Source organism: Oryctolagus cuniculus, chromosome 9 (assembly GCF_964237555.1).
Source record: "Oryctolagus cuniculus chromosome 9, mOryCun1.1, whole genome shotgun sequence".
NCBI lineage: Eukaryota > Metazoa > Chordata > Mammalia > Lagomorpha > Leporidae > Oryctolagus > Oryctolagus cuniculus.
Window position 1 is genome coordinate 87326562 of NC_091440.1, and position 8969 is coordinate 87335530.

General features: G+C 45.9%; 1 long non-coding RNA gene across 1 annotated transcript in view; it reads right to left on the reverse strand.

Annotated features, from left to right (window-relative positions):
- LOC138843836 (uncharacterized) overlaps positions 1 to 8969 on the reverse strand; it is a 36083-nt gene that overhangs the window by 14842 nt on the left and 12272 nt on the right. The window contains exon 2 of the long non-coding RNA XR_011378874.1: positions 2172 to 2311. This is a non-coding gene — a long non-coding RNA (uncharacterized lncRNA). The remainder of the gene's footprint in view (positions 1 to 2171; positions 2312 to 8969) is intronic.

Genomic DNA, 8969 nt, shown 5'->3' on the forward strand with positions numbered 1-8969 from the left:
TCACACATTCCTTTTCTCTCCTGTGTCCTGTGGGCCTGGGCTGGTGCTGACGTGGACTGTGTCATTTAATGCTCCCAACAGCCTGCTGAGGGAAGGGGCTTCCCCACTGGCTAATGAAGAAACAGGGGCCAAGGAGGGTGAAGGAGCAGGATCATACCCCGGACATCCTGTGTGTAACTGTGTAATTCAGTCAAGCAATCTAAGACCCTAATTCTGAGAGAGAGAGAGAGAGAGAGAGAGTGAGAGAGCGCTCTTCCATCTGCTGGTTCAGTCCCCCAAATGGCCATAGAGGTCAGGGATGGTCCAGGCTGAAACCCAGAGTCCAGAGCTTCATCAGGTTCTCCCACACTGGTGGCAAAGGCCCAAGAACCTAGACTTGAACCACCTTCCACTGTTTTTCCAAGTGCATTAGCCGGGAGCTGGATTGGAAGCAGAGCAGCCATGGTACCGATATGGGATACTGGTGTTGTAGGTTGTAGCCTAGCTCACTGAGCCACAACACAAGCCCCAGACATCCTAATCCTTGACTTGAAACCCTCTAGTATCTCAGGTGTCAACCAGAAGTGGTACAGAGACTTAATAACTTTGACTTTTCTCTGTGCATTATTTTATTGTCCATTTCCTATTCACAGGAATGATCAACAACAGAATCCTTAAAATGAGGAACTCCTAGCTGCCCACCCCAGCAGCAGCAGCGAGGAGAAGCAGCTCTGGGCTTGAGCTGTAGAGAGATGTGCCTTTCCCTGTTACCTGGAAGACCTATTTACATTTTTTGGTAACATCTGTCATTTGTATGTCCTCAAACTGTATGCTAGAAAGCAGATATACCTACTCCTATAGGTATTATCATTTTTTAAAAAATGATTTTCAGTACATACGACACCTAACAGAATTGACAAGAGGGAATTGGGAAAGGCTAAAGCAAACTTCTCTTTAAAAAAAAAAAATCCCAGAAAAGGTTAAGATGGAGAGGTGCTTAGGAGAAGGGCCCTTCCTTTGTTGGGGAAAAGTCAGTTACAGGATTTCTCATGGACAAGTGAGGCACATGTGATCATGTGATGATCATGTGACTCTAGGACCTGTGACAGACTGATGATCATCCACCTCTTTTCTGTTGGATCTCAAGAAACATGAGGACAGAAAGAAATTTCTGGATTCACTTCTCTTCTCCTTACTTCTCACTTTCCCCATAACTTCTTCATTTTGACAGTGAAGGAAAAATAACCTGTGGCTAGCCCTCTTAGAGCAGGCAAATAAATGCTCGCCCTTTAGTCCATGTGTAGAGACTGGTGTCAGAGTCTGAGCCGACAGAGAAGGGGGCGGGTGAGAGAGAGAGAGAGGTCTTCCATCTGCTGGTTCACTCCCCCCAGATGTCAGCAAGGGCCAGGGCTGGGCCAGGCTGAAGCCAGGAGCCTGGAACCCCATCTCGGTCTCCCACGTGGGTAGCAGGGGCATTAGCAGGGAACTCGTCTGAGATGCTGGCATCACAGGCCATACCTTAATCCACTGCAACACAGGACCCATACAACATTATCTTTGAAACAAGAAGAAAATTGAGGCTGTGGCGGTGCAGCAGGTTAAACCACTGCCTATAAAGCGGGCGTCACATATGGGTACCAGTTCACATCCTGCTGCTCCACTTCCAATCCCAGCTCTCTGCTAATGCACCTGGGAAAGCAGTATAGGATGGCCCAAATGTTTTATTTGGGAGACCTGGAAGAAGCTCCAGACTCCTGGCTGCAGATGGGCCCCGTTCCAGCCATTGTGGCCATATGGGGAGTGAACCAGTGGATGGAAAACCTCTCTCTCTGTCTCTCTCTGTTTTGACTCTATCTTTTTAATAAATAAATGTGTAATTTGTGCCCTAGTAATTTTAAATATTGTTACATAAATTGTCTTTTAACTTTTAAAAATAATTTAATTTTTGCAATGCATTCACAGTTCGAAACTCATATAAAAGTATAAAAAGGGACAAAGTAAAAATTCTCTTCCATTTTATCCCCCAGTTCACCCACTGCTACTTCCTTGATTCAAGGAAACCACCTTGTTCCTATTGATAAGAGTTTCATTATGCTAAATATATTCTGGAATTTTTGCTTTTATGTAACATTACTATGGTTAGCTGTTTTAATAGGGTATTTTCTTACGAAAAGAAGAAGTGGGCTCCTTACCTGTTTCTCTCTCAGCTGGGGCTGCGGCTTGAGCATTTCAGGAAACTCCCGAGGTGACACACGGCTGCTCACAAAATGCCCTTAGTAAGCTGCGAGATGGCCAAGGGGCAAAGAGGTCCTATGGGTGCTAAGATGCAAATCTACATGTGAAAGTGACAGCAAAAAAGCTTTTACATATGGTTCATCTCTGCAAAAGCACACAGAAAAACCAGTCTGAAAAATCTGAGAAGTTAGGTGGGTGGGACTGGGCAGGCAGACACTGCCTCTTCACAGACAAAAACGCTGAGTGTGCAATAAGGTGCTAGAATCCAGGGGAGTTGTGCTGGTTGTTTTTGGTTGTTATTGTTGTTTCCTTTTCCTTTTCTTAAGAACTTTCTCATTCAAGCTGAACAAAGGCTGGGGAGAAAAGGGGGACTACAACCTGACAGTCTGAAGCAGGCAAGCAGTGTGTTCATGCTGGGGGAGCCTTCAACTTCACTATGTTCATTACAGAAGATTCAGGAAACTCTGCTGAGTATCAGAATTATTTCTTTTTTTATTTAAAGCTTTATTTATTTATTTGAAAGGCAGAGTGACAGAGGGGGAGAGAGATCTTCCATCTACTGGTTCACTCCCCAAATACCCACATTAGTCAAGGCTAGACCAGGTCAAAGTCAGGAGCCCAGAACTCCATCTGGCTCTCCCACATGAGGGGCAGGAGCCCCAAGTACCTGTGCCATCTTCTACTGCTTTCCCAGGTGTATTAGCAGGGAGCTAGATTGGAAGTGGAGCAGCTGGGACTCGAACTTGTGCACTGGTATGAGGTGATGAAGTTGCAGGTGGCAGCTTAACCCACTGTGCCACAATACCAACTTCAGAATTATTTTATTTTTATATACTCTAGAGTTGGACATCATTCTAGAGTTGGAGTTAGGTGTTTGTGTTTATCAGTTTTAGTTCATTCAGTTACAAATGTTTATTGAGCACTGCTCTTTTGTAGGCATTGAGAACAGAGCTAACAAATGGAAAAGCTCCCAGTGTCCATGAACTTATTCCAAGAAGAGTGTACCAGATGTCAGGCGAGGTTTACTTGAGAAGGTGGCACATGAGTAGAGGTCTGAACTACTATGCTAAGAGCATTCCAGGAAGAAGGAATGGCCAGTGCCAAGAAGCTTATTGGTATTTGAGGAACAAGACAGAAGAATACAGTGGATGAGGGGAGATGGGTATGGGATGAAGCTGGAAAGATAGGAAGAGAAGGAAAAGAGGGAAGAAGAGAAAGAAAAGGTGCAGGAGGAGGAGAGAGAAGAAGGAGAAGGACGGGGTAGGGGGGAAGAAATGTGGTAGCACATATATAGACTTCTATATATATATATTTATTTATTACTTATTTAGACAGAGAGACGGAAACAGAGACAGAGAGCTCTATCCCTTGGTTCACTCCCCAAATGTCTACAACAGGTGGGACTGGGCCAGTCCAAAGCTGGGAGTTGGAAATTAACCCAGGTCTTCTACATAGTATTGCAGGGACCCAACTATTTGAGCCATCACTGCTGCCTCCCAGTGTCTGCATTGGTGTGAAGCTGGAATCAGGGGCATAGGTGGGACTTGAACCCAGGCACTCTGACAGAGGACATGGGCATCTTAACCACTAGGCAAAATGCTCATCTCTGGTAGCATTTTTGATCCCATAAACAACCACTGACTTTCTCTGAGCTCTTGTAATACTATAAATCATAAAGTTGGAACTTGTCTAATTTACAGTTGTTAGTGTACACATCTTCTCCAACTATATGGAAAACTATAAAAGGCAGGCTATTGTTCCTTAAGTGTCTACCACAAACACAAGTCAGAGGTACTTAGACACATTTCACTAAATATCTGGAATCCAGATATACATAGTTGAGCAATGTAATGACTAGAAAGGATCATACTTGCGTCCAAGGTGTCAGTGTGTTCTATGCTTTGTGGCTCTGTGTGTGTGTGTTTGCAGAAGAAAAGAGTGGCTGATGAAAGCATTTGAAAAAGTATCCACTTCTCAAGGTAAGCTCAGCCAGTTCTGAACTTGTTCTAAGCAGCTGAAGTGATTGCATTATCCTCACTAGCATCTTGTTTGTCTCCTCTGTCTGAGCCTGCTCACTGGGGTGCTGAGTACCAAATAAAATGTCCTGGTTTATATCTGTGCTCATCAGGAGACAAAGTTTTCTTCCCAGTGATAAACCCACTGGTTTGATGGTTCCTCAAAATGTTCTGCTATGTTTAGTCTCAGTGAATTGCAAGACTGGGATTTCAGATTGGTACTATGAGGAACAAGAAACAGGTTGAAAATTTTTATGTATTTATTTTCATTTTGTTTAAAAAGCAGAGAGTCAGAGAGATACAGAGACAGAGAGAGATCTTCCATTGATGATTCACTTTCCAAATGCTTGCTGGAGCTCATTCAGGCCAAAGCCAGAAGCCTGGCACTCAATCATGGGTCTTCAGTGTGGGTGGCAGGGACCCAAGTGCCTGAGCCATCAGCTGCTGCCTCTTAGGGTATACATAAGCAAGAAGCTAGAATCAAAAGTGGAGTTGGGGCTTGAACCCAGGTACTCTGATGTGGAATGGAGACATCCCAAGAGGAGGTGTCTTAACTGCCATACAAGTACCCACCCCAAGGAACAGGTTTTTAAGATATACACATTCCACTTCTTATTATAGCAGAGATCCTAGAGACCATGGCCTTGGCTGGTGACCCCATGGGCTGGATTGTCCCCTTGATGTTCTATACTTATCTCTACAAACTCCCTGCAACAGCCTCAGACGCAACCCACGTTCCTAGAGCTGTTCTCTAGCACAGCTTTCCATGTGCTGGGAGCCCGTGGGCCTGCCCCAGCACCACACCCCCACCCTTCTCATCCTGATCTTCCAGACTGCAAAGCTGTCCTCAGCTTGTCCCTTCTGCAGGCAGAGCTGTGCCCACTGTCCTCAGGGCCGGTAGCACTTGGTTCTTCAGGCTCTCTGCTCATTTTCCATAAAAATCTTCTGTTCATGCCAATGGACTGTGTCCTTTCTGAAAACACAGATTTCCTTATTCATCTGTAGCTGATCAACAGACATCTGTCTGAATGAATGAACTCACAATTCAGTTTTATAAAGAGAACAGAGTTGTATCTTTGGCCTTCTTTTAAGCCTGTATTTAAATGACAACATTTTATTTATTTATTTTTATCTACTTGAAAGGCAGATCAAAAGAGAGAGAGAATGTGTGTGTGAGAGACAGAGAGACACAAGGAGAAAAGGATCTTCCATCTGCTGATTCACTCTCTAAATGTCCACAGCAGCCAGGGTTGGGTCAGGCTGAAGCCAGGAGCCAGGAGCTCCAGCCATGTTTCTCTGAGTCATCATCCGCTGCTTGCCAGGATGTGTCAGCAAGAAGCTAGATAAAAAGCAGAGTAGCTGGGACATGAACTGGCACTCTGATATGGTGTCCCAAGCAGCAGCTTAGCCCCTTGAATCCTAGCATATGTCCCAAAATTTTAGACCTACTGGCTGCACGCCATCCTGCCCAGCATATGTCAGGCAAGTGTTCATTGTGCAGATGACTCGACTCTACTCTTCTGAACTGGAAGTCAGCCTTGAAAAGTAAGTCACTGAGTTGTTGACTGAAAGCATTAGAAAATCATTGTTTTGATTGACATTCACTGCTGGGTGGCTGGATGATATTAATACCACCAAGCAGATTCATTCAACTGGGAAGAGGCAGGGTGGTGGGTAAGCCTTTCACTCAGCAGTTAAGATGCTGCTGGGTGCGGGGGGAGGCTTAGGCACAGTAGCTTAAGTTGCTGCTCAGGACACCCACTTCCCCCTATCGGAGTGCATGGTTTGAATCCTGGCTACTCCATGCCTGATCCAGCTTCCTGCTAATGTGCATCCTGGATAGCCCCCGATGTTGGCTCAATTACTTGAGTCCCAGCCATCCAAACATCAGGGACCTGGATGGAGTTCTAGGATCCTGGCTTTGGCCTGGCCCAGCCATGCTGTTGTGGGCATTTGAGGAGTGAACCGGTAGTTGGAAGATCTGTATCTCAAGTGAACTGAAAATAAATAAAAGTTAGAAAGGAAAACTAAGGCAGGGTGGTGAAGAAGAGAAACCATGGATTTGAGAGTCAGAGTGTCTGGGTGTGGATTTGGCCCTGCACCTGCTGGTCAGCCATGGTGAATGCTGTGTTTTCTGCTGTGCAAAACACAAAACGATCCATCTCTAAAGTCATATTGCAAGGGTCACATTAGGATATGCATCTAAAGTACCAATTAGGTGGCTGGCACATAGCAGTGGCTCATTAAATCTGAGAGGGCAGACTGGCAGTCCTCTTGGGCTGTATTTGTCCAACCTGTCTTTGAAAATGTGGACATTGAATGCCCATTTGAATCTACACTTTGTGTTGAGTGCCAGGCAATCTCTTAAACAGATCTCTATGTTCTATTCTAGTAACATAATTATGTCATCCTTATCTTCTAGATGAGGGAAATGAGAGAAGGAACATCTATTGGAGTTTATTTTGGACCTAAAACCTACATGCAAATCCCAAAGGCTCAGGGCCTCTTAACTCATTTGCCAGAATAAAAATGAGGTACTTAAAAAAATTATTTCATAGGCAGAGTGACAGAGGGAGAGGAAGAGGGAAAAAGGAAAGGAAAAGGGAGAGGGAGAGGGAGAGAGAAAGAAAAAGAGAGAAAAAGAGAAAGAGAAAGAGTGATCTCTCATATGCTGGTTCACTTCCCAAATGGCTGCTACAGTCAGGGCTGGGCCAGGCCAAAGCCAGGAACCCGGAACTCATGGCATTGCAAGTGGTGGCCCAACCTGCTGCGTGACAACATTGGCTCCCCAAATGAGGTACCTTTACAAAAGCTAATACACGGCCAGCATTGTGATATAGTGGGTTAAGTTGCCACCTGTGATGCTGGCGTCCCATATGAGTGCAAGTTTGAGTCCCAGCTGCTCTCCTTCCAATCCATCTCTCTGCTAATGTGCCTGGGAAGGTAGCAGATGATGGCCCAAGTATCTGGGCCCCTACCATCTATGTTTTAGACATGGATTGGGTTCTGGGCTTCTGGTGTTGGCCTGGCCCAGCAATAGCCATTGCTGATCATTTGGGAAGTAAACCAATGGATGGAAGACCTCTTTTTCTCCATTTCTCCTCTGTCTCTGTAACTCTGTTTACTCAAATAAATAAGAATAACTCTTTTGAAAAAAGAAAAGCTGGGATAGCAGAGTAGGCAAAGTATGGTTTCTGGATCTAGTTCCAAAGATTTCTTCATCTAGAAAGTGGGGGTAATCATACCACTACTTCAGTGGCTGGAAAAAGTGTTTATACATAGATTAGTCCTTGATATCTGTAAACATGGATGTCTCACCCCTACCCTCTTTCCCCTCCTCACCATTTCCTTTCCCTCACCTCGCAAACAAATCTTCACTGTTTAATATGAGCTGGTGCAAACATACACACGTCTTCAGGGAGAAGGGAGACATATGTGAAGTGACCCATGGAAAACTGGAGACAGGATGAATAACAAACAATGAAGTAGCTTGTGAGGAACTGGGTGGGGGGTGCAGGGTTGTGTAAAGTACTTGGATGAAAGCATTTTAAAACACTGTGCTGGGGCCTGTGCTGTGGCGTAGCAGTTAGAGCCACTGCCTGCAGTGCCAGCATCCCATATGGGCGCTGGTTTGAATCCCAGCTGCTCCACGTCTGGTCCAGCTCTCTGCTATGGCCTAGGAAAGCAGTGGAGGATGGCCCAAATCCTTGGGCCCCTGCACTATCTTGGGAGACCTAGAGGTGGCTCCTGGCTCCTGGCTTCAGATTGGCCCAGCTCTGGCTATTGCAGCCATCTGGGGAGTGAACCAGTGAATGGAAGCCCTCTCTCTCTCTCTGCCTCTAACTCTGCTTTTCAATTAAATAAATAAATCTTAAAAAGAAAGAAAGAAAGGCAGAGTTACAGAGACAGAGATCTTCTATCCATTGGTTCACTTCCCAAATGCCACAATGGCCAGAGCTGGCTTGATCTGAAGCCAGGATCCAGGAGCTTCTTCCAGGTCTCCCATGTGGGTGCACGGGCCCAAGCATGTGGGCCATCTTCTGTTGTTTTCCTAGGCACATTAGCAGGGAGCTGGATTGGAAGTAGGAGTAGCTAGGACTCCAACTGGCACCCATATGGGATGCCAGAGCCACAGGCGGTGGCTCTACCCACTATGCCCAGTGCCAGGCCCAGTTGTTTCAGTTTTACAAAGAGCTTTCTTGTGCCTAGCAAAAGTTGACTTTGTGTACAGTTGACTCTTGGGGGTTCTTCTGAATACGTAAGTTACAGAATATACCCAGATAGCTTCAGGACCCAAGCAAGGAAATGAGCTGGGGCTGAAGCTCGTCTATTTGGTCAGCACAGTGCTTTTTGTTTGAGCAGATAAGCCATTGCGAGGCTCTGCAGTTAGGAACCATGACATTCATTGGGAATTCAGCTGTCTCCTACATGGCGTCCAGGGGCTGGGAGATGCTGGGAGGGGTAGAGGACTTGCCTCTTGGCTTCCCTCCCTAGGCTTGACATGAATGCACAGAGGTGAAAACACGGCCTTAGCCACTAACCCGGCATCAAGGGCAGGAGGGAGAGTGCCTAGCCTCGCAGAAGGCAGGCACGGGAGAACGAGGCTGGCTACCTTGGCACGCGGCTGCACCCACTCGGCATTTCTTCACTCCCAAGCAAGCTTATAACAGAATCACTATGGAAACAGCATTCACGTAGCAGAAATCCATTCTTCATCCAAACGTAGCTCGCTTTGTTTTG